The sequence below is a fragment of the Corvus kubaryi genome, unplaced genomic scaffold (genome assembly GCF_017639235.1).
Source record: "Corvus kubaryi isolate FWS band 111438036 unplaced genomic scaffold, C.kubaryi_AGA036_p1.0 37383, whole genome shotgun sequence".
In the NCBI taxonomy this organism is placed as follows: Eukaryota; Metazoa; Chordata; class Aves; order Passeriformes; family Corvidae; genus Corvus; species Corvus kubaryi.
Genome location: NW_024581125.1, coordinates 1205469 through 1229899, shown reverse-complemented (window position 1 = coordinate 1229899; position 24431 = coordinate 1205469). Strand labels below are relative to the sequence as shown.

At 43.6% G+C, this 24431-nt stretch overlaps 1 protein-coding gene across 8 annotated transcripts in view; it reads right to left on the bottom strand.

Moving 5' to 3' along the window:
* AGAP1 (ArfGAP with GTPase domain, ankyrin repeat and PH domain 1) overlaps window positions 1-24431 on the bottom strand; it is a 313696-nt gene that overhangs the window by 254107 nt on the left and 35158 nt on the right. The window contains exon 1 of one of the 8 annotated variants that reach the window (XM_042035330.1): window positions 20-33. The exons of the other annotated variants lie outside the window; for them this stretch is intronic. The gene's annotated coding sequence lies outside the window, so the exon portion shown is untranslated. Of the gene's footprint in view, window positions 1-19; window positions 34-24431 lie in introns of those variants that run through there. 8 annotated transcript variants of the gene reach the window in all.

The window sequence follows — 24431 nt, the reverse complement described above, 5'->3', positions numbered from 1 at the left end:
ATTCCCACAGACAACTCACCAGGTGATCCCAGGTCCCTGCTTCCACTTCAATCCAAGCTGCCAACGTAGATCTGTCCACATATTGCATTTATTCACCAGGATCACTGTAGAAATGTGAATTCTGTGACTTTAATTTGCTTCTAAGCAGGCTGCCTGTGTAACCTAGGAGCCCTGCTTGCTGTTCTTTTCATCTCCCGAGACAGAACACCCCAGACACCGACAACCAGCAGCAGGGCACCTCGGCCATCTGAGGGATGCTCAGAAAAGCACCAGCTCCAAAAGGCTGCTCCTGTCACCTGCCTGCCCTCTCAGCTGCTGGCAGGCAAAGCTTCCAAGAATAAACTACAAGAAAACTCATCTTCCTACACACCCAGCGTTCCCTGAGGGGGCTGTTAGCTATCCGAGTTTGTACACGATGCTGCTTCAGAACCTCATTTCAAATACAGGTATTTCTTAATAGACAATACATTAAAATAAATACATATGTTTGTCTCAATAAGAAACACTACAAATTTCAATAAATCCTTACCTCATTTTGGATACTATGGCCTTTTTTTTGGAAGCTAAATGCTTTTTAACTCAGGCTATCATGCATTTCCTTTAATCCCCTCTCTGGCACAGTAAAATATTCTGACAGGCAGCATCAATTCTAACTCAGGACTGCACCTCTTGCTTATTACTTGTGGTGTTTCAGTGCCTCACAAGCAGGAAGATTTCCAGATGCCTGCCAGCTATCCAGTGCTCCTCATTTTCAGGCAGGCTGTTTTTCACCTCAAATCACCTAAACACTCAAAGAGACTGCACTGCAGCGAGGCAAAGAGAACTCAAGAAAGCACTCTTGGCTAAACTTCCAGCTCACAAATATTGGAAGCACGTGAATTTGTCATTAACAAGGATCTAGGTGAGTACTCAGTGTAACAGTACTCACTGCATGAAGCCTAGGCAGGCTCTGAAGGGCCATGAATCCCGAGGGTTGTGTGCTGATGGAGAAGGGCTGCTCTAAAAGCACGGACTGGGATCCATCAGGGTAAGAAAGAGGGAGGATGTGCCATGACACCTGTTCCTGCCACAGCCATCTATTAGCTGAGCAGTGTTACTCTGCTGGGAACCTGAGTAAACTGCTGCCACTACTCTGCCTCTCCCTGCAAAGTCAAGTGTCACAACACGTATCCCAGGCTCCACTCTGGAGTTTTTTGACTGTAGGCAGGAAAATGATGGAAGCATGGAACAGGAATGGAATGGGGAGGATAGTCTGGTCTCATCTCCACGGAGATGACAGAAGGCCTCTCAGCTCTGGTGTTCCATTCTGGACGCAGCCATTCCACAGGCTCAGACTGGACCTGCCTCAGGGAGCAGAGGCTTGGGGTGCAGTTACAACTTTACACTCCCTCTTACAACTTCAGAAACTTCCGAGTGTTGCTTTTCACTCAAATGTAAAAAGAGAAGGCTTCAGGGAGACATTATGGCAGCCTGCCAGCACCTAAAGGGGGCTGAAAAGAAGGCTGGAGAGGGACATTTCACAAGGGCTTGTAGTGGACAGGACAAGGGAGAATGGCTTTAAACAAAAGGAGGACAGGGTGAGATGGGATATTGGGCAGGAATTGTTCCCTGTGAGGGTGGGCAGGCCCTGGCACAGGGTGCCCAGAGCAGTTGGGGCTGCCCCTGGATCCCTGGCAGTGCCCAAGGCCAGGCTGGACAGGGCTTGGAGCAGCCTGGGACAGTGGGAGGTGTCCCTGCCCATGGCCTTTAAGGTCCCTTCCAACCCAAACCCCTCTGTGGTTCTACAGCACTACTTCTGTCTGTCTCTCCAGCTGCATAACCCACCTCTATAGGGTATTTTGTGGGTATACATCAAGGTCATCTGCATGCCAGGCTTTGCATGGGATACACAAGCGTGCCCCCTGATCGAGGACAAAGCAGATGGGAGCTGCTCCCAGCTCTGACCCTCCAGGTGCTGCACTCAATAAGCCACCCCTGTGTTATGCAAGCCTTGCATTAAAAGCCTGCTCGATGCCTTCCTGTGACTGAACAAACCATGATGTCTGTGAAGGCTTTTAACAATCGCCCAAACTTTTTAAAAAGCTTCCCTCTTTAAAAATGAAGTACAGTAGTAAAGAAAATGTGACGTGAAATCAGCTTGAGCAGCAGAGCTTTCAAGCCATCCTCGAGCTAAGAAGCCAAAAAGGTTTTAACAAACACAAAGAGAGTGGCTATGGGTAGGCACTTTTCTGCAAGCCGTGTACTGACCCAAGGGGCACTGAAGGACATAAACAGGGTGGTAAAACAAACCAGGCAAAGCTGCAAACCCAGCCAGGTTCAGTTCCTACACAGCTGGCTCAAGCCTGTCCTAACCCAGCAGCTACACCTGCACAACACCTTGGGAATCGAAGTACCACCATGCATGTGGAAGAAGGAAAGAGAAGGGGAGTCTCCATTTAGACCAGAAATTATCCCTAAGAAACCCACCCAGTGAAGGATTACAGTTGTTGGGATGTACAAGCAAACCAACAAGGTGCAGCGTGAGAGAACAGTCAGGGAAGCTGCAGGGGCTCGGCTGTTCCCCTCCAGATTTGCAGGAATGTTGAACAGTGGCAGGGGGCAGAGATCCAAAACACCAGTTTGGATCAGCTGGGAAATGCTGTTAAACACCAGCACTGCAGTGCTTTCAACAGATTTGGAATCATAAAATCACAGACTGGTTTGGGCTGGAAGGGACCTGAAAGCTCATCCCTTTCTGAACCCCAGCATGGGCAGGGACACCTCCCACTGTCCCAGGCTGCTCCAAGCTCCATCCAACCTGGCCTTGGGCACTGCCAGGGATCCAGGGGCAGCCCCAGCTGCTCTGGGTACCCTGTGCCAGGGTTTCCCCACCCTCCCAGGGAACAATTCCATCTGTATCCCAAATTTCTGTATGTTCACCCTGTCTCTAATCAATAGACAAAGATCCTGCCTGAGCAAAAGATTAAAATCTGAACAGCAGCATTTTCCATTGAGGGAAGACACTTCTTAACAGTAACTTTTACAATATACAGATTTGTCTCAATGCACTAAGACAGCACTCAAATTCTCCCCTCACCATCTCACATCCCACTTTTTACACCCTATCTCTGTTAAGCAGCAGTTCAATGGACAATCTGTCTGTTATCTGAAGACCTACCATTAGTTTTAATGCAGCAAACTCATCCTTTACCACTTCAGAAGATGTGCCTGAAACAGAAGTACTCATTAACTCAGAGACCAGCAGGAAACACAGCTCTATATGAATTTTGATTAGGATGGTTCTGAAAGGAGAAGCCAATTCCTGAAGCCAGCCCTTTCACCATGCACAGGACTATAAAATGTGCCATTTCCTCCCGGTCCTCCACTTCTGCTCCTGCTCTCCCCCCCCCTTATTATTCCAATGGTTTCCATGCCATTTCATTAACAGGATAAAAAAAAAAAAATTAACATCATTTTCTAACATGCCAAAAAAAAAAAAAAAAAAAGAAAAAAAAAAAAAAAGGGGGGGGGGTGGGGAGGGGGCTGGAAAATTCGCTTCCTTGCTTTTGCTGTTTTAGCTCCAAAGCTAAGCAAGCCCAGCTGCTCAGGAAATACCATTGGAATGAACACATTATTGAACATGGAAGAATCAATCGAGATTGCTGTCAAAAATTTCACATGCTGCAAGCAGGCCAGCAATCAAAGGGCTCTTACGAAATACTTCTCCTCAGCCATGTTGAACAACTTCATCTTTCAAAACTCGGGCACATGATCAAAATTACTTCAAAAAAAAAAAAAAAGAAAAGAAAAGAAAAAAGAAATCACAGAGAAAAGAACTGAATTAGAGTAATTTCACTAGGAAGCTATTTTTTGTTATTAACACCTGACATAACATGACTGTTCTCTAGGTATTGCATTTATTCCAGACCAAATGAAGAGGGGGGTGAAAAAAAAAGTTGTAGCTAAAGATCACTTCTTTCCAGATAGCAAAGCCTACTCATTTTGTCACTGATTTCATCCTGGATTCTTTTTACTGACACATTTGCTGACAACACACAAAGGACACTGGCTGTTTTAAAGGGCAACTTCAGCCTATTTTGCTGTAAATACTTGAACACCACGGAGGTTTCTCTTAGTCAGCTGACAGTGATGAACAATTTGACCATTCCAGAGTTGCTCAGGGCTCTTCTACAGCCATGATGAGGAAATTTCAGGGCTTGGAGCAACCTGGGATAGTGGAAGGTGTCCCTGCTCATGGCAAGGAGTGGAAGTGGATGAGCTTTAAAGTCCCTTCCAACCCAAACCATTCTGGGATTTTACAGCAGGTTTCACATGTCCTGATGCAACAGATTGGTTTGTTTATGGTTTTCCTGCATTTTCATAATGCTGTGCCACTCTGAAGTAAATTATCTGTAGCAAGTCTGTTCTTCCTTGCATCAACAGATGGAATGTAACAGCCTCTTCAGCTCCTTTTCCAAGCAAATCATTTGGATTCTTACTTATTTCCCCTAACAGACCTTTTGGTGGCCTTCATGATCTGATCTTGCAGCACAGAGGAGGATGCTGTGAAGTGAGGTTGTTCTTGCAAATTCTATATTCCTGAGCTGAAATAACCGATTTTTGATGGGTTTTTTTGTTTCTTCTTTTTCTCTCAACTGTGTTGATCATAATGCATTATCACCTCGTGGAATTTAGCTCTGGGATATTCCATTTGACAGTATCTGAAGTTTTTCATTCCTTTAATATCTGCTGTCACATGCCTTTAGTTAGTGAAATGCTCCCAGAAAAGGGGCTACTTCATTCAAAAACTCTGTACCTCAACAGGAAATAGAAAATGAAAAATCATGAAAAAAATAATGGAAAATGAACAACTAACCCTGAGGGTACAGTGTATATAAAACAGAAAAATACCCTCAAGCACCTCCTCTTTTCCCTCCTCACCCCAACACCCAGAAGATACAAAGAAGATACAACCTTCATAATTCCACCATGAATAGAAAAACAGGTTAATGACCACTATTATCCATTTCTGGCACCCCAAAACACTGCCCTCAATGTGTATTTGAAACCTGGCTCATAGAAATTGTTGCACGAGGATGATGCTGTGAATCCTTCCATTTATACCCCAGACAGGGGGGTTGAGTGAATTTCTTATACAAGCAAATAATTAAAGAAAACTTAAGCCCTCTGCTGCTCCTAATTTGAACTGTTCTTTCAGCCTGAAGCCACAGCATTTGCTAATGGCCTGGATTACTTAGCAGAAATTAAGTTTTGTCTTAAAGTCTCTCGAATTAATGACCTCAGCGTGGAATAAGCTTTGTGAACAAGAGTCCTGAAGATCCTGGCAAACACAGGAAAATCAAGAGAACACAGGTTTTGAAGCTGGATGTTTAAAGGCTGCTTTAAAATTAAGATTAGTTATAACAGATGAAAGCTGAGCAGATAATGTATTTGCCTTCCTGAGCAGAGAGAATGCACTGTGTCAAAATTTCATTCAAAAATTCAAGTCTTGTCCACCTTGAAAAACAATGAATGGCTTTATTTTCCCTTCCCTTCTTATCAGGAAAGGATTTTCAAGTATGCTCCTTCAACTTTTATTGTGGCTTTTATGTCCAAGTCAAACAGTTTGCTCTTGGCATGTGTGAAACTAAATACTGACAGCTATTGACTGTAAAAGGAAATTCTCAATTGGATGATTCGCACCCGCTTGATTCTAACAACAATTTTGTAGAAATGCTAAATCGCACACGATTGCTTGCACCATGATTCCCATTTTTTATTATATAGCTCAAGTTCCCAGAATTAAATCGTACTTCATAAAAAAAAAAAAAATAGATTAATTGAGTAAATTCATTTGAAGATTTATCAGTTTCTTACATTTGGGCACTTTTAAGGTGTTTGTTAATTTCAATTAACTTGCAAAGTTATGAATTGTACAATCAGAACATGCTTGAATAATGTTTAATTAAAACCCAAATGCTGTAACAAAGGTTATCAGAGGTGTATTTAAAACCATGCTTTACCTGGGAAAAGCTCATCTTGATTCAAGCTGTGAAGTTATTTGGAGTTCAGTGAACTGGGGGAATCATTATTAAAGTAGAAGGCACAGATCTTCTGAAGAAATACTGAATTCCAGAACATACAGCTTGCTGAACAATTAGCAGAAATAATTGTGACCTGTCCCTTTTCCTTGTTCACCGAAATTGGGATGCTCACAGCACGAGGAATATTCTCAGGAGAGAAAGACTGCAATTGTTGTCCCACCAAACAAGCACCACAAGGAGGAAACTGCCAGGTGAGGAGTTCCAACTGTAGCTGGGGTTTTTCACAAGTGAAAACAATTCAGGTTTTATGCAGTAATAAGAAACCTAACTGAATGATGTCTTGTCCCAAAGGAAGGAGTGAGAATACAGATGGCTGCCAACTGCATCTTGCTAAGAAGCACTTTAGTGCAAAATTCTTTACCCACCTTATCCTTTCCCTGGTATTTCTTCACCAGGCACAATGTGCTCAACATCCAGAAAGTGAAGCAAACCTGTCTTTGCAATTAATAGAAAAATAAATCATTACGTGATCACAGGAGGGTGAGAACGCCAAGAGGAACTGGCTTATCTGAAATTTGGATTTTACCCCCAGGTTGGTGACTGCAGTTCTTCTGACTGGAGACCACCTGAACCTCTAAAGGGCCTCAAAGGACTAAAGGACACAAAACCTGGGACTGATTAATCAGGATTCAGTAAACTACTGCTGAGATTAGCCGAAGCACACAATGCATCTGCCACCTCCACCAGGAATTTGGTTGAAAGCAGAGGATGGAGATGACACTTAAGGCACAAAGTCACCTGGAGCAGGTGAGGTGGCAGGGATGTGGAGTGTAGGGTCTACAGTAACTAAGGTCAGATAATCCACTGCCACAAGGCCAGCAGAACAAAAGCAACTCTGGGCTGCAAGGCAGATTTTCCGCTCAGCAACAATAATCATCTGTCAGGCAGAGGCCAAAACATCAGGTTGGCAAAGACTGGCCCTCAGAAATCAGACAGGAACAAATGTCTGGCCCTTCAGCCAGCCAGTGCTAGGGAATATTGGGAAAACGGGCTGCAGCTTCTGCACAGTATTTCACTGAATTTGGCAGGTCTCAGTTGTGAACAATCTCAACAGATGAGCTGGGTTAGAGCCACAGGTGGAACACTGAGGCTCTGCTGTCACCCTGTAGCTGCCACCCTTCACCATCAGCAGGCAGACACAGCTTTTCCTGGAGCAACTGGGAACCTGGAGCAACTGGGAACCTGGAGCAACTGGTCACTGTAGCAGAAAAGGCTGGGCAACCACCAGCGTCTTTCTTTGCTTGCCTCCAGCTCCTCTCACAGGGGATTAGGATCACATTCAAAGGAGTCAGGGAAACACACAGAGACAGGTACCTTGGCAATCCTTTAGTGTCAAGCCTGCAGCTCAGTTCCCAGGAACTTCCTTCCTGGGCCAGCTGCACCTAATGTGGGTTTCATTCCTCCTGCAACGTCAGTTTTCATGGATATCCTTGTCTACATAGGACAGGAAACCTACCTGAAACAGACTTGCAAAATACCTGGGCTGGGGGGAGAGCAGAGGAGAGGTAGAGAATGGAAAATACTTCCAGAAAGTTGTGTCAAACCTGAGTAATGGGTTTGGGTGGTTTTTTCCAGCTGCAGGTCACAAACCAGACAGGTTTTACACAGGTTTTGGCCTGACCTTGCCTCGTCAGGAGCCTAGACTAGATGACCTCCTGTGGTCTCCCCAGCCTGAATTTTCCTGTACAGGTAAAGGTTTTAAAGCTGCTCAAATATGATTTTGCTATATTAAGTTTCATATCAAATGAAAACACCTCAAAAAACTGAGTATTTCTCTAAGGAAAGCAAACTCGTATCTACCCCCTTCTTAATATTCTGTGTGGTATAACAAAGTGAGAGAATAAAGCAATTGGAGGGATTTCCCCCCTCATAACAAGCACACACAACTGATGAAGGTTCAAGCTTAAGAAAACAACAACAAAAAAGAACTCCTAATCATAACATATTAATGTTTCATGAAAAAAAAATCTCATTAAAGCCATAGTGATATTGCAACAATGCCTCCTGATACAAGTAATCATACATTAATAAGCCTAGATCATATTTTATACTGGAATATCACTTACAGAAGAGAAGGACCGTGTCCAAAATAACATTCTTTAAAGACACTGAACTGTCTTCTTTAAATATTTTAAAAGCAAAAACAAACAACTGCTGGGTAGCAGAACGAAGAGGGCTTTACATCAAACACCAGATATTAGTGTGTGGAAGCAGAGGTCACTCCATCATGTGCTCCCCATGTGAAAGGCTCCTGGGTTGAGTTCCCAGTACCTCCCAGTGAGAGAAGTGCTGAGGAAGGAGAACTTGTGCGTCCTCACCTTTGGAAAAAGCACTGAGTGCTTTGGCTGTAGGGAACACTTCACCCCAAAAACCTTTGCAGTTTCCAGTATTTCTCTCTTCCTATCACTTCAGGCACTGATCTCTCTCCTTTTCCATCCACAGGTGTTAAACCAGCAGCTCTGGAGCAGGGACACCAATGCCTGGGTTTGATTTAACATGGAACACAGGTATCCATCCCTTCATGCTTCAAAGCAGCCTCCCTCTTCTAATCCCTCCTTTTTATTTGCCTATAAAAAAGCCTAATTACTGAGCTGCACCATTTTCTGGGAAAACTTTTGAACACTCCCACATGATGTACTGGTTTGTTTAAACACCAGGTAACAGGACCACATAAAAGATTCATCCTTCCCTAAAAAGCAGTTTCAGTTGTATCACACAAGATGAAATTCCAAGGCAGAACTCATCCATCAGCAAAATTAGTAAGCTTAATGTATGGATCACCAAAACTCCCACTTCAGGGACTGCCAAGTTTTTATCTCTGCAACAAGTTCTATGACAGCTTCCCCTAAAGAGCTGAAATTTCAAGTACTTCCCAAGTAAAACACAAATTGTGAATCACAGTTCAGTCAGAGTGATAGAATAAAAATCATCTTCATACAACCACCAGCACTTCCCCCTGCACACCATTATTTTGTAAGGATGCCACAAGACATTTTCATTTTAAGGAACCAGGTGAGGTAAGGATTTTCTAGCACTTGGTCCAATCAGAACAAGACTCAAAGACAACTTCTAGGAGAAACTCAGAGTTACTCCTAAAAATTTAATTTTCTGTTTAACACAAAGAGTTTGTTCTTCACACAGGCCTCAGTGAGCCACTGACAGAGTAAAAGGTGCTGCTCACAACTCGTGTTTTCAGGTATTGAAAATGCTGATTCATGCATATGAAAAACTTCATTCATGAAGGGTTTTATGCAGGTGCTTAAAAGCACCTAATGAAGTGTTCATTACTCATTTCAAGAGCTCCTGTCTTTTCCAATATATATAGTTTGGGCTCCAAATGTTACTGAATATGTATATTCCTACTTTACAGCAAATTATAACCTTGCTCTTTCAACTGCTTTAAGTATTTATATTCACAATGGAAAGGGAAAAAAAAATCATGCAGTTTTGCATATATTCATGATTGAACTGTTCAGCAAATCTAATGCTAAAGGTTAATCTTGAGACTGGGACCAGATGTTCAGTCAGAAGGAAATTTTTCTCAAGAGGAGATACCCAGGAAGTCTGTCTTTCCAATCTGCTGCAGCCCACGGAATTTCCCACCACACTTATCCAACTGGGAAAAACTCTGAGTCAGCCTCCAAACTTAACCATGTAGGGAGCAGAAATACCAGCTCTGAGGGCTTCAGCACAGAACGCTGAAAAGCACGTGGAGCACTCGTAACATTCTCAAGTGCTCAGGTGAGCATCCCACCAAGCACACACAGCTCCTGTCAACAATGTGGGTCTTGTTACAAGCCTCAGAATGAACTTTTAACTCTCTAACATCTAAGCCACTGAGTTGTTTCAGCCTAAATGGTAACAGAGCACTCGCTCTGGATTCTAACCAGCAGAACATTTCACAGGTACGTGGATAAGCTTGCTAAGCCTTCTCTTCTCCGGGATGAGCAGTCCCAGCTCTCTCAGCCTCTCCTCACTTGAAAGATGCTCCAGTCCCTTCATCAACTTTTGGTCCTGCACCACATTTGCTCCACTAAATCCGTATCTTTCTTTTACAAAGCAGCCCATAATCAGCAGTAGGAGTCCAGATGGAGCCTCGCTGGTAATAAGTGGAGAGGAAGGATCAGCTCCCTCTGCCTCCTCCAGTCTTCCTTCAGAAAAGGAATCGTATCACAGACTGGTTTGGGTTCTAAGACACCTTACAGCCCATCCCATCCCACCCCCTGCCATGGGCAGGGACACCTCCCACTGTCCCAGGCTGCTCCAAGCCCCAATGTCCAGCCTGGCCTTGGGCACTGCCAGGGATCCAGGGGCAGCCACAGCTGCTCTGGGCACCCTGTGCCAGGGCCTGCCCACCCTCCCAGGGAACAATTCCTGCCCAATATTCCATCCAGCCCTGCCCTCTGGCAGAAACAAAATTGTGCCTTTCACTTCTTAAAGCCATGGGAATCACTAGGAATAAGCAACCTAAGGCTGAGGTGAGGCTAAGGACAGGCTTAGCATAGGCTCCCACATACAATTCTTGTATCCAGGAGAATTTTAGTGTATGCTGAATTTAACCTCTTGTACTTGGCAGATCTTGTTTCCCTCAGCACGAGAAATAAAATAAAAGCCCCACTTAGGTAAAGCCACAATAGCAGCCCATTATCACAGCACACATTGCTCACTCACAAACACCACAAAGTTCCCTCTGGCTCCAGCTCAGCGTTTCCCAATTGCCAAAATGAAATGTATATCCGTGTACCTCGCCTGGCAAGCATCCAGCTGCAGATGCAAACAGATTTTCAGTTCCTTGCAACAGTGGAAGGCCGTGCTTCAAAATGAGGATAAAACATCTATCCCCAGAAAGAAGAGGATTAGATATTCATTTAGGGGTTTTCATATTAAATCCAGATCCTGCTAACGATGGGATGCCCTCTAAACCAATCTTAAATCCCCCTGTGGCCCCAACATGTCCTGTCTAAGATATCTTTAAGCTCTTCTGCGAGCCAGCAGGGCAGAAAAGCCCTTCCCCAAGGCACTGTGAGTGAAGAGGGCAAAACACAAACAGCACAAAGCAAAGTTTAGGGCTAATTACGTGATCTGTGCTCAACTCCTGCCCTTCCACTAGCCAGGATCCCATTGCAAAGTTCCTTAAAAGCAGAAATTATTTGCAGATTAATTTAAAATAGAAAATAAAGGTGTCAAAAAGCCTGATATCATTTGTTAAAAAGATGCTGACTTTGGCTATTAAAGGATTCATAACTGAGGCTGCAGCATTAAACATAAAAATGATAGGTCAAGGAAACAGAAAACACACCCTAACATCTCATAGGAAGAAAATATAATTTTATTGGCTAAAGAAACCAACCCTGGGTCCCACATTACTCCCATGACAGCTTTATTTGACCCAATCTTGATAAGACTTTTCTGCTCACACACTGCATTTCGGGGACAACCACCAGCCTTACAGAGGCTTTGAACACAAATTATTAACACTGCCAATGGCATTATGATCATCAGGAGAAATCTACCCAAAAGCTTCAGCTGCATTTTGGTTTTTTCTGAACTGTTTTCAGCTGTATAAATCCACCAGGGCAGGACATGTCTTGGCTTGAACATTTCAACAAACACCTAATAAATAAGATATTGGGAAGCTGTATGATCATACTAGGGAGTTAGGGCCTTACTCACCTGACAAATGGTATCGGGCTTTTGTAACACCTTTCTTTCATGTTTCAATAACCTAGTGAGTAGTTTAAGGTTGCTAATAGTACATTATTGATTAAGACAGGAAAGCATACCAACCAAGCCACAATTTGGAATATAAATCTTGTGCCTTGACCTTTCTGAAATGCTCCAACCACAGCGAAATAAAACTGACAAATATTTCATTTGGAAAAGCACAAGAATGTATTTTATATTTCTCTGGAAAAGGTGAGAATCCACAGCCCTTTCCGAGCTGTACATGAGATACTTATTGAATCGTTATGACTGGAAAAGACCTCCAAGACTGAGTCCAACCATTAACCCAGCACCACTGCAGATCTGAGTATCTACAAATACTGCAGGTACTACAAGCACAGCAACATCAAACTGTGCTCATCTACCAGCAAATCCATTGCAGGAAATCTGTTCCCAGTATTTGATACAGACAGAAAAGCCTCTTAGGAAGAATCTGCTTCAACCCAAGCATCAATTTCCTTCCAATTGGAGGTACACCTGCCAAGGCAAAAATTCCTCTATTTTCTCTTTTCCAATGGAGGCATCAGGAGCTCCATAGCAGCAAGGATTGTTATCACTGGGAGCAATTGATCTGAGTGGTACAATGGCTGCTTGCCTGCTTTGCCAGGCATTCTCTAGGACAAAATATGACCACTTGGTTAAAGCAGTCAAAGCCCATTTCCCAGCTGACTCACAACCTGCCTCATCACAGCAACACCCACACCTGTATTTCCCTCTCTTCACCACGGTATTACCCACTTCAGCCACTTCTCCTAAGGTTGTTACAGCCACGTGCTGCCACCCGACCCTCATTTCTTTTGCAATGTTACATGATTTTACCCAGCATGCTGAGGACTGTGTTCAAGTGCATACACTTTATTCCACGTACCCTGGAATATTTCCACTCTTACATGATTTTTTTTTAAAACCAGGCAGGAAAAGTGATTTCTATTTTATTTTTTTACCATCAGCCCTTCAAGTCAGGTTTCAGCAATACGAGAACACTGCAGGTAATTGAGATTCTCCTTCAGTTCCAACATTGCCACAGCCAACAAGAGGGACAGGAAAGATGGCCCTGACGTGCCTGCTGGAATACCAAGGAGTGGTGTGACCTTCCCATCTAAAGGTACTTTACGTGTCTATTTTGGGATTATTCCACCGTTCAGGTGGATGTATCAGCTACCTAAAATTACTTTCTCGGTTCCATGCCCATCGTTCAAACAGAAACCAATTCCTCACTTCCTCATCTGCTTCCACATCCAGGGGCATTCATTTCATTTTCAGGTATTTTAAGAATTTTCTGATAAATTCACTTTTTTTTTTTTTTTTTTTTTGCTGTCCTTCCTGCCAGCTCTTCAGAAGCCTCTTCTGCTACAGTGAATTTCTGCAGGGAACATTCCCCTCCCTGTAACTAAATTAATTCAACTATCTTAGTGAAGCTCAATGGAATGGCTTCCCAGTTTGTTCACAATACCCTGACAGGAGAGAAATGGTCACCTAACACAACAGTTAGGTTTTTTCCAAGGCCTACATCCGGGCTTTCCCAACTTTTCCAAAGTATTTTCAGAGGAAGAAAACAAGCTGCAGGAAAAATACCTTTCTCAATCATTCATTTTTAGAGACAGAAAAACCTCAAAATGTTCCAACAGAAAAAAAAAACCAAAACCAAAAATAACATTGTGTGGGGGTTTTTTATTTACTCCAGTACCCCATAAAAGGCTCTTCTTCCAGTCACAAGGGACAAAAGTGACATTTCCATTGTCTACGGGCAACACAATTGAATTTGATGTCTGTTGATAAACACTGAACAGGAATAAAAAGCTTGCAGGAGCCATGCACTTGCTGGAAGGCAAATCTGAGGATCTGTAGGCCAAAATAAAGATTAACACGTGCCCATGGCCACACAGACGCCAAGATCAGGTGCTGAACAATGGAAAGGAGCCCCAGATACTCCTACACCAGTGAGGGAACCTTTTCTTAGGTCAGGTTACATGCCAGAATTGGAGATGTTCTGCATAGCAAAGATCACAGTGTTAAAATTACGTGACAAAACACAAACCAGATCAGTTCCAAGGGCAATTTTTGAGCCAGCAGCTGACAGCTACCACCAGAAACTGGAAAAAGGGATTTTCATCCTGTTGACTGGAGAAAATGCCACCCCAGTGAGGGACAAGAGGAAGATGATACTGGAGCAACTGCAAAGCACAGCAGCACAAAGTTCTGCCCCAGACATTTAATTACAAACACACCAGTCTGGGAAAACAAGGAGGAGCTGCTGCTGGAAGGCCTTGGGTCAGCCGGCCCCGGGGGGGTGAGGTGGGATGGGAGGGAGGGCCGGGAGGGAAGGAAGCAAAACAGGCCTGATAAGATCAGCCTCCTGCCCCCACGATTCTGAAGCGACTCCAGCTCTCAGCCTAATAAAGAACATCTTTAAAACCAAGACTGGACAATCTACAGAGAGAGCCCAAGCGCAGGGAGAGGGTGAGCCCAGAGGCCACGCTACAAAACCAGCCTTAAACTCCACTCCTGAAAGGAGTGAAAATTCATGTGCTTATTCCCCTGCCAAGGGGAACAAGGTACGATTAGGATTCATTTTTCAGAAGCAATCTGAGTAGATAGACCCACTTCAAACCAACTGAAGTTATTGAGAAGTACAGCAACACAAAGATTTCAAAAATCAAAACCATCATCGTAATCCAGGGAGCTTCCCTGTCTCCAAGGATTTCATCCTCCTGGCAGATGTAGTAAAAGGATGTGACTCCTGCATGGAGAGCTGCTACTGCTCCTCTAATGAGCTGGGAGAGGAGCCCATCCCTCGCTGGAGCAGTGGGAGTGTCACAGGGCTGTGCAAAACAGCAACACCAGCAGTCCCAGCAAACCAAGGAGATGGCATGATGGCTGCAGCAAACACAGAATAAGGGCCCTCCCTCTCCTAAAGACATCCACAGCTCTTCCAAGACGTTGGAACAAAGGCATCATTCCCATTACATTCTGGAAGTTGGTGTTTTCTAACGCCCAACAGTTTGGAAAATCCTTCTAACCACAACCAAGCCACAAACTTGCTCCTGATTTAGCTGTTTTGATAACAAAGCCAGGTCTCTTCCCTTATCTTCTGCTTTCAGTTGATGGTTTGAGGTTTAATCCAACATTTTGCAGCAATCCTTAAGTAAAAACAATTATCCCTTTGAGACCTGTTTAGGGTAACTTCACAATTTCAGTCATGTACCTCAGTACCCTGAGGGCTACTGAACATTTTCCATTTCCTTACTATATAATTAAACCTCTAGTATGCCACGAATTTCTACCTCAACCCCACTCTGCTTTACATTTGACAACACACTTCACTCTGTCCTCATTCCTTACATTAGTTTAACCTGGTAAATGACATTCTTAGCAAAAAATGTTGCTCTTCTTAAAATGCAAGCTTCTCCAACTCAACAAATATCCGCATTATCAGACAAAAATGTTGTGGAAGAGAAGGTGACCCTGTCAGGAATTTGTTATGCCCTTAAATCCACTAGGAACAATGCATCTAAATTCAAATTAAAACACGACGCAGAGCAAAGTGTCCCCAGAAATAATGGCATGAACTCAGGAAGAAGTGATAAGCAAGGAAGAACTAATGGAGGGGGAGAGGAACAGAGCTAGGACAGAACTGGGAATCACACATTACCTCCACTCAAAACTGTATTTTATGACAACCCAGCCCAGGTAAGTCATAAATCTGCCTCATGAAATTAGGTGTTGGCAAAGTTAAAATCAAATAAGCAAAAAACAGAAACTCACTGTTCTTAAACAGGGAGTGACCTAAAACATCAGTAAAAAAAAAAATCTTAATAAACAAAGACCTTGCTTGTAATTACTCCCTGTACTCCAAAAAGGATTCACACAGTTGTTACCTATGCTACACTTGCTTCTATGCCGAATGCTGAGCACCTTTCAGGAAATACAACAATAACTGTACAAACAAGCAGTATCCTAGTTGCATAATATTCAAAATTATGCTTTTCTCTTTACATTTGTACAGCATTAAACCTGAAAGAAGATTGCCCTTCCATGGAAGGGATCCAGGAATCCACAGAACCCGCAAAACAGCCAGAAGGCAAATGCTTCTAAGAAGTAGGTCACTCCTGCTGCTTCAAAATTATTTACAATCCCCAAACAACCCGTTGTAAACACAGCCAGCATTAACGTCGGTGGCATTATGGGCAAACCAAGCACGTGCACTCAGAGAGGGGAAATCAAACACTGCTGCACTTCAGCAGGCACTGTCAAATAATAGATACTCTCAAACATTATTATTACCTCAAATAATAGACAATGACTCCAAAAAGCCACTTGTCTTGCACTAGAACAACAGCAGTTCATCTGAAGCTTAGGCAAAGCCTTGGTTCAGTGAGGTACAACTGTCCAAAGGGTGTGACACAAAACATCCACGTGTGTTCCACGAGAATTTGGCCTCCTGCTTTGAAAAGCATACATTTCACCTCATGAAAAGGTTGTATTTGATACTTTTCACTGTTTTCTAGGCAAGAAAAAGCCAGTTACTTCCAAACCTCTGCTTTGTAGTGGCCCAAGACATTTTGCCGGCCCCTCATTAGCTTCAGATGATACCCACTAACTCTTCTGGGACACCAACAGCATGTGAAGGACCCAGCCTTCACACATTGCTCTCAATTTTCTCCCAGCACTGTGGCAAATCACTGTTTACAGCCAGCCACCCTACCCTGAAGAGCTAAAACCCCATAAATTATAAAAGCCAGCCCGTCAAACCTTATCTTTATACCTGCAATAATTCCGCAGTGCGACACGGCTCGGCTTGGACTCCCACTCCCCCTCCCAGCCTTCACGCCAGAGCACACTTGGAGCAGAGACTCCTTAAAAACCAGCAAACTGAGGTCAAATCACAAAAGAAAAGTGACTTCCTAATATTTCACTCTGCTGGCAAACCAAGATGCCTCTGCAGCTGTAATTGTCCTTGGAGCTCAGCCATTTACGTGCTTTCACTTTCCAGATAAAAATGACCCTCATCTTTCCAGGATACTGAACCATCAACAGGGAAAAAACATGTCACCAGCACCATTTATCCTACATAGGATGTATGTGTTGGGTTACCTAGGATGACCTTCCTCACCACACTCAGCTCAGCACCAGATGGGATTTAAATACACATTCCCCCCATCCTAATACTACTAAAGCATTTCCCGCTGTGGAAAATGCAGGAATTAGTACCTGCTACAGAACAAAGGAAATGTGGTTCAGACCAATTCCTTCCTGAAATGATTTGAAATGGTCATGCAGAAAACAACATATGATAGAGTCGCTCCATGAAAAACAGCGAAACCAAAAATCCCATCATGATACAAACAGTGACAAAATGTGGAATCAAAACTGCACAGGTAGCACCAACACACTTGTTATTTAAAATGTGCATCTCCCCACAGGCATGCAGGGGATCTGAACAGAGGAACTTTGCCTGGCTTGGTCTGAGCAGTTGGCTCTCACCAGCTGCAAACCAGGGAGAGACTTCAGGGACCTTACAGAACCCCAGTCCTATCTGTTCGGCTGAATAAAAATCACCACAACCTTGCAAAGGTCAAAAGCTTTCTCTCAGAGCCAGGAACTCCCAGTCTGTTTGCTACAGGTCTTACTACTTGACACAGAAAAGAAGTCAAAAGTACCTTGTGGTCTGGAAGGTCAGTGAGGCCAACTACAAGTACCTCACAAATAGAACAGGAGACCTGAACCACCACAGAAGTATTTTTTCTTTTCAATTACCCCCTGTGTATGACCTTACCAAAAGGAAAAAGACTTTCAAGGGAGATAAACAACTGATAAACCAGACCTGGAAAATCCAAGTCCTTTTCCTATGGAGGCAGAGTAGCAGATTCATTGAGGCTGCAGCCAGGCCAGGGAGGAGATTGTCCCTCTCTGCTCTGCACTGGGGACAGTTTTGGGCACCACAGTATCAGAAGGATCTAAAGCTGCTGGAGAGCATCCAAAGGAGGGACACAAAGATGCTGAAGGGCCCAGAGAGGATGCTAAATGAGGAACAGCTGAGGTCAACTGGCTTGTTGTCCTGGAGAAAAGGAGATTGAGGTCAGACCTCATCGGGGTCTGCAGCTACCTCCGGAGGGACAGCTCCAATCTCTGCTGTGCCCAGGGACAGGACCCAGGGAACGGCTGGAGCTGGGCCAGGGCAGGGTTAGGTTGGATCTCAGGGAAAGGCTCTTCCCCCAGAGGGTGCTGGGCACTGCCCAGGTTTCCCAGGGAATGGGCACGGCCCCGAGGCTGCCAGAGCCCAAGGTCAGAGCTGGACTTGGCAGTGCTGGGGGAATGCTTGGACTCAATCTTAGAGGTCTTTTCCAGCATTAATGATTCCATGAGTCTACATTGCTGCAGCACATGAACTATGTAACCATACAAAGCTGTGAGAGCATTCCAAAAGCAGAGGGAAACAGAATAAAATCTAGTCAATTCTTTTAGGATATTCATTCATTTTCATTTTCTTCTGAAGTGCTGTTACCCCTCATACCACAGGCTGACCACAACGGTGATGAATTTGTCTTCAATCAATCTGAATGGCCAGAAGTCAAGCATCTTGTGCTGTATTTTAAGTCACCTTAGCAAAATTCAAGCCAGCCCTTATCTCAGTCTTGACATGATTTTGCCTACTTTCTCGTAGTTCTGCTTTCAGGCTGTGTGTATATTCCATAGGGTGCCTGCTCTGTAAGCACAGCTGTATGTGACATTTAAATACCACTTCCAAATCCCTAGAACGCCTTTCTAGCCTTAGCTAAAATACTCATGTATTCAATTATCACTTATCTCTTAGGAGCAAAATTTATTTTCATCATTAACCGAGCACGTGTCCATCCATTTTTAAAGCTACCGTTCTTCCAAGGGAGAGAGCAGTAGCTGAAAGGGCTTTTATTTTCTTGTGGTGAAGGCATGCTAAAATAGACATAAAACGCCTGGCGTAGTGGAGAGCCAGGTGTCCAATTTTTCCTCTTAATGGCTGGAGGCAAAGAGCAAAAATAGCTTTGACCCACTTCTGCAGGAACCCATATGACCACTCCGTGTTAAGCTCACATGAGCACAGAACACGCTCCTGTTCTGTTAATTTATTCTCCGCAGAAAACAGCTGAACCAAAGGGATTTTTAACTCGCTTCACTTGCCATACACGCTCACCAGAGTTCACCCTGGGAAAAAAAAATTACATTTCTTTTAAAGTATTGTAATTTTCAGACAGGTATGATAGCACGGTCTTACTGGAAGGAAGTGGAATTTTAAAAAAAAATTGAAATCAGGAGTTTTTCAAGCAAGAAGCTTAGATAAAATCCTCACCGTAGCGGCAGTGCCTGTACCACTCCCACCAGGCTTACTCTGCTGCAAAAGCAACACTTACAGTGACTAATCATCAGCATACATATGGAACACTGATAAAGGCTTTGGAGAATATGGAAGCTCATCAGGATAACACAATTACGAGAATAAAGGCGAGTTATTTACATATATTGAGCTATCCCTTCACATCCAGCTTTGTCTTTACTCTTAAAGCAACCCACCTTCCAGCTGATTTTTCAGCATTGTAAGAGCAATACCCAACAGATACCTGCATAAAAGCAGAGTTGCTCAAAAACTATTTCCAGATTCAAAAAGAGCAATGAATCTTTTTACAGCACAGGCGAATTGGACATAACAAGTATATTTTTGACTTTTCTCCTTCAAGTTACAGACACTGAAAAGAGTGCCCTCAAATAGAATGGTTTGGGTTGGAAGGGAACTTCAAGCTCATCCAGTGCCACCCCCTGGTTGTGTTTAAAAAAAGGCTGGGTGTGGCACTCGGTGCCATGGTTTAGTAGAGGTGGTGTTAGGGCATGGGTTGGACTCGGTGATCTTGGAGGTCTCTTCCAACCTGGTGACTGGACTTCCACACACGCTCCAGTTCTCTGTTCCAAACAGGGATGTGTATGATGGCATTAACAAAAGGCTGACAGACATCAGCAGGACTAATAGCAGAGGAGAAGCACAAGATTTCCAAGCAGATCCCTTCTCCCCTTTCTGGTATCAAGGAATAAATGCACAAAGCAGGTGATAATCATTTAAGAGTTAAAAAACCCCCACTTCTTCTTTGCCCAGGTAGGAGGTGTGGATTTTAAATAATCTGGAAGAAGCACAGAACTCATCTTTGATACCCTCACCACATCCCTGCGCAGAAGACTGACAAGCCAAGTGCTATGAGCAGATGGTTCAAGGTTTAGCAGGAGCCACCATCATATGCTAATTTGCTATTAATTACAGAAGCTGTCAGGATTACTGCAGTGCTGTGCACTAAGGAAGGGCACCAGAAAACACAGCCATTAAGGAAGACTTTGACTAATAAAAGTTTCTGATAAAAATACAGCATTTTTAGTGACCAAAGGGTGAGGAACCTACGGTCATTGTGTTTGCTACTATGACATTCCATGTGCAAGGCAGCAGCACCAGTGCTAAACCCAGTCCTTACTGGTTTAGGGTAGAATCCCAGACTAATTTGGGTTGGAAGGGACCTCAAAGAACATCTCATTCCATCCCTCATTGCCATGGGGGGACATTTACTGCATCCTGCTCCTAAATAATTGTTCCTTCTATCAGTCACTTTACCCAAGTTTTGAACTGCAGACTTGAAAGCTCAAGAGCATCACCAGGTTTTGAGCAAATGCTGTCACTCACCACTTCTCTCGCACACAAGCTGGTAAGAAAAATGCCAGCAGCTGAAAACAAAAGCTTACTTCTGAGTTTCTTACCTCAGCATCCCATCAGTCGTGGGACAGAACACAAATGACTTCATCCTGGTAATGTTTGCCTAAAGGGAGGGAAAAAGCAAACCACATCTGCATGTTCCCAAAAAGTTTAATGGGCATGGACATAGATGCTTTTTATTTCCATCAACATTTTCGTGACCCTCAAAGTATCGAAATACCAACACCTCTCTGCCTATCAACTTTCCACCCTTTCAAAGACAATTTCCGTATGGATTTTGTACAGAGCAGCTTGTCAATAACAGCATAATATAGATTTATATCCCTACCTATGTCAGTTCCTAGAGGTTTTCATTCAGGGGTGGGTAGTCATTTGTCCTTCCAAGTCTTATCAGTCAGAGCTGCTCAAAGCCCAGGCAGACAGGGAAAAGAGATATCAAGAATGTATAGAAACAACCAAAAAACTTCAGGAATTTCCTTCCCCTCAACACACAAATCCTATTAGCAACTAAGTAGTTGTCAGTGTGAATGACTAACAGCAAATATTTCATATATCATCTGGAAAGAGCCAAGCCCCTGAGATCTCATTATCAGAACCAAGTGCCCCAGATGACATGAATTATTTACTGCAAACCAGTGCTTTTGATGATGCATATGCATTATATGCTGAAGGTGCATCTGTGCCCCAGTTTTAAAACCACTGCGTGGAGACAAGGCCAGAAACTGAGCTAAAATCTAACATTGATTCCACAGCACAAGATGATGCTCTTGGCTGTTAAGTTTACCCATCACATGTGATAGTACACAGATGTTTGCAATACAACCCAAAGGTAAATGATAAGCACCTGGAGAATACAGGCATTTTTCTTCCTTTTCTTTCTGACAACCTGACAGAAAAGAAAATTCTTGGTCTTAATCACCTGTACCCAAAGCACAAGGTAATCCATTTCAGTTATCTGAGTGACAGCACATAGGGAGACACAGACACATCAGAACACACTTCTTCCCATCTCCCTCATCTGTTTTAGGCCTGTTTCTATCCTCTACAGTGCAGTTTCAGAAGGAAATCTATTACTCAGCCCAGAAACCAACAGCTTGTGGATTGCAGCATCCAAACCCTGACCATGGGGTTTTTCCCATCTCTTCTCCTTCTTTGCCCCTCAGAAAGCAGCCCTAAGTCGGCTGCCTGACCACAGTTTCATCAAAACAGAGTGAAGCCTCACTTGCTTCTTTTTCAGGACCACACCATAACACATTCATTTCGTGCTTCCATTTCACTAACATCAAACTCAACAGGTGTTTTCACACTGATGCCTCTGACAGCCATGAAGGTGCCTGCAGAGCAGGAAGATGGTCTCTTCCATTTTAGTATTAAATGCAGTCTTGCCTTTATATAGGTCATTATTTTCATGTAATAGAACTTAGAATATTTGTAACACTAGTCTGAGAAACAACCCAAGTGTGTATGAATATAACAGGCATTCCTAATGGAAAACAGACAGCAATTATCACATCAATATTGGGGTGCTCATTCCCAGCACTTCATTAGGCTGATTTAAGACAGCTTTCATATGTAGAACATAAACCCCTTGCTCCTATACAGGGAGCTCTTCTTCCTTGTGCTCCAAGTCCTTATTCCCCTTGTTTAATCAACAAGGCACTGACCTGAAGGCAGAAATCACCTACAGGTGTAGTATATATAAAGATGCCTTTTCCTGGTCTTAAAATCAAGAGTCAAACACAGTTAGAAGGGGAAAAGGGATTTTACCTTGGTATTTATTTTAAGGATCCTTAGGTGCACACGTCCAGGTCGAATGCACCGAAATGCACACAGCAGTGCACCCCCCGAAAGATCTGGTATAACATTATAGGTGTTATTAATTAGCAGATTCATCAAAGATTCCCCAATGAGAGGCTCAAGTGAGCCCCCCTCCCCAAGGAGCCTTCCCCTGGATGGTTCTATCTCGGTTTACAGAATGTGTTCTGGAGAGGACCTTGGGTTCTGGGGCACACTGATCCCTGGCTACGAAGCTTCTAAAATGTTCAATCTCCTGGCGGAACAAGCAAGTCCAAGAATGTAGGCAAAAAGCACTGAGAATACAGAAGTTGTAAAAAGGTGTAACAGGGGTATAAAAGAAAAGGCAAAAAATCTTCATGGCATCACTCAGCTCCCAACACCTACTGTAAAGCACGGCTCCACCCCATGAAGGCTTAGATATATTCAGTGTGGGCATTTAAATTTGTTCCCACTGCTCTTTACAGCAAATACATGGATTTTTTTAAGAGAGAAAAGGGGAGTGGTCTTGCTGCGGTTTAACCCTGGTTAAGGAGGAACATCTGTTTACAGCATCCCTCCCTTATCAGCGTGGAGATATTGACAACCAGAACACAGCACAGAGCAATTACCAAGCCAACAAGGCACAGAACAAGTCCTGGAGGGATCTGTAAGCATCCTACATTGTTAATTTTAACCACCAATCCAGACATCTCAAAGGAGAACATTTAAAAGCAGTGGGAGTTGATGTCCACAAGCCCTTCTGAAAAGCTACCCACAGGCTGAGAGTATCAGCCAGGGAGAAAAAGGATATAGCCAGGGAATAACACCTCCTGGCTGTGAGGAGGGCAGGGGAACAGCATTAGCACCTGAAAGCAAACCAGCACTGACCCCTGCCACATCACTTCCTACGTTTTCAGGGTCAAAGATTTATTTTCCCCTAAACCACACATATCTACTTTCACATGCCAGAGAAATACAAAGAATATGAGTTTGCAAACATAAGAAAATTAACATTTTATATCTGTTGGCACAAAGGCAAAATAAGCCGAGGTCCCTGCTCTGCTGCCAAATACATCTAAAACCAGTAGTGCACTCGAGACCAATGCTAGTGACCCAAATCTTTCCTCCTTTTGATTCTGCCTTCCAGATCTTCTCATTCCCACCACTGACATCCTCCAGCCCCTCCCCAAACCCAGCTTTCCTCCGACAACACAGTGCCAAAGACCTTTCCCTTGAGATTTTCATATTACATCCTCTCTTGCAACAGTCCCCAGTTGTCTTCCCCAAGCTTCCTCTCCCAAATCAAAGGAGAAAGGACCCTGCACATCCTATGAACAATCCTTGCATACACCAGGCTTTGGAATGTCCGGATTTGGAAGGTTCATTGGCACAACTGTTCCCATGTCACGCACTGCCTGTCCCTCTCCCGGCTCCGCAGGCAGGAGAAGGGAACTATTGAGCTCAGCTCCTGCATCTGTACAGAGCTGCATCTTTACAGTTCACTGCTGGCCTTGTCTGAATCAAAGAGTGGGGTTTTAAAATTCAAGTGACCATTTCAATGTGCGCCTCAGCATTATTTAGCAGCACTGAGAAATACAATTTGCTACCAAGCCCAGTCGGCCTCAGATTAATGGCCAACACACTCCACATTTCTAATTTATCACTGCAAATTTACAAGTAAATTCAGTAAGTACTATAAACACTGAAGTGCAATAGATAGATTACTGGTCTTAGCCCATTTTAACCTGGAGCAAGCACAAAATATAAAAGCTGATATTATTTTGATCATAGATTTCAGCTGCCTCAGGAAAGAGGCAAGCTGGACAGTAATTCACACCCCTCGAGCTGAGCTGGCAGCAGGAGCCTCAGAAGTAGGTATGGTCACCAAAGGTGCCCCAAAATGTCAGTTATTAGAGTTACCCAAAATCCAAGGTCTCCCTTTGCCATAGATAGGAACTACTTTTTTCCTAGCAGCAGTAAACCCACCTTCCTACACTTAAGACCCGAACTGACAAAACACAGAAAAAGCTGCCCTAATCAAATAAAACACTGTTAGTTTGCAATCAGAATTTTTATGCCATACCTTACACACCAACACTGAATGTGGGGATTTAGGGAACTTC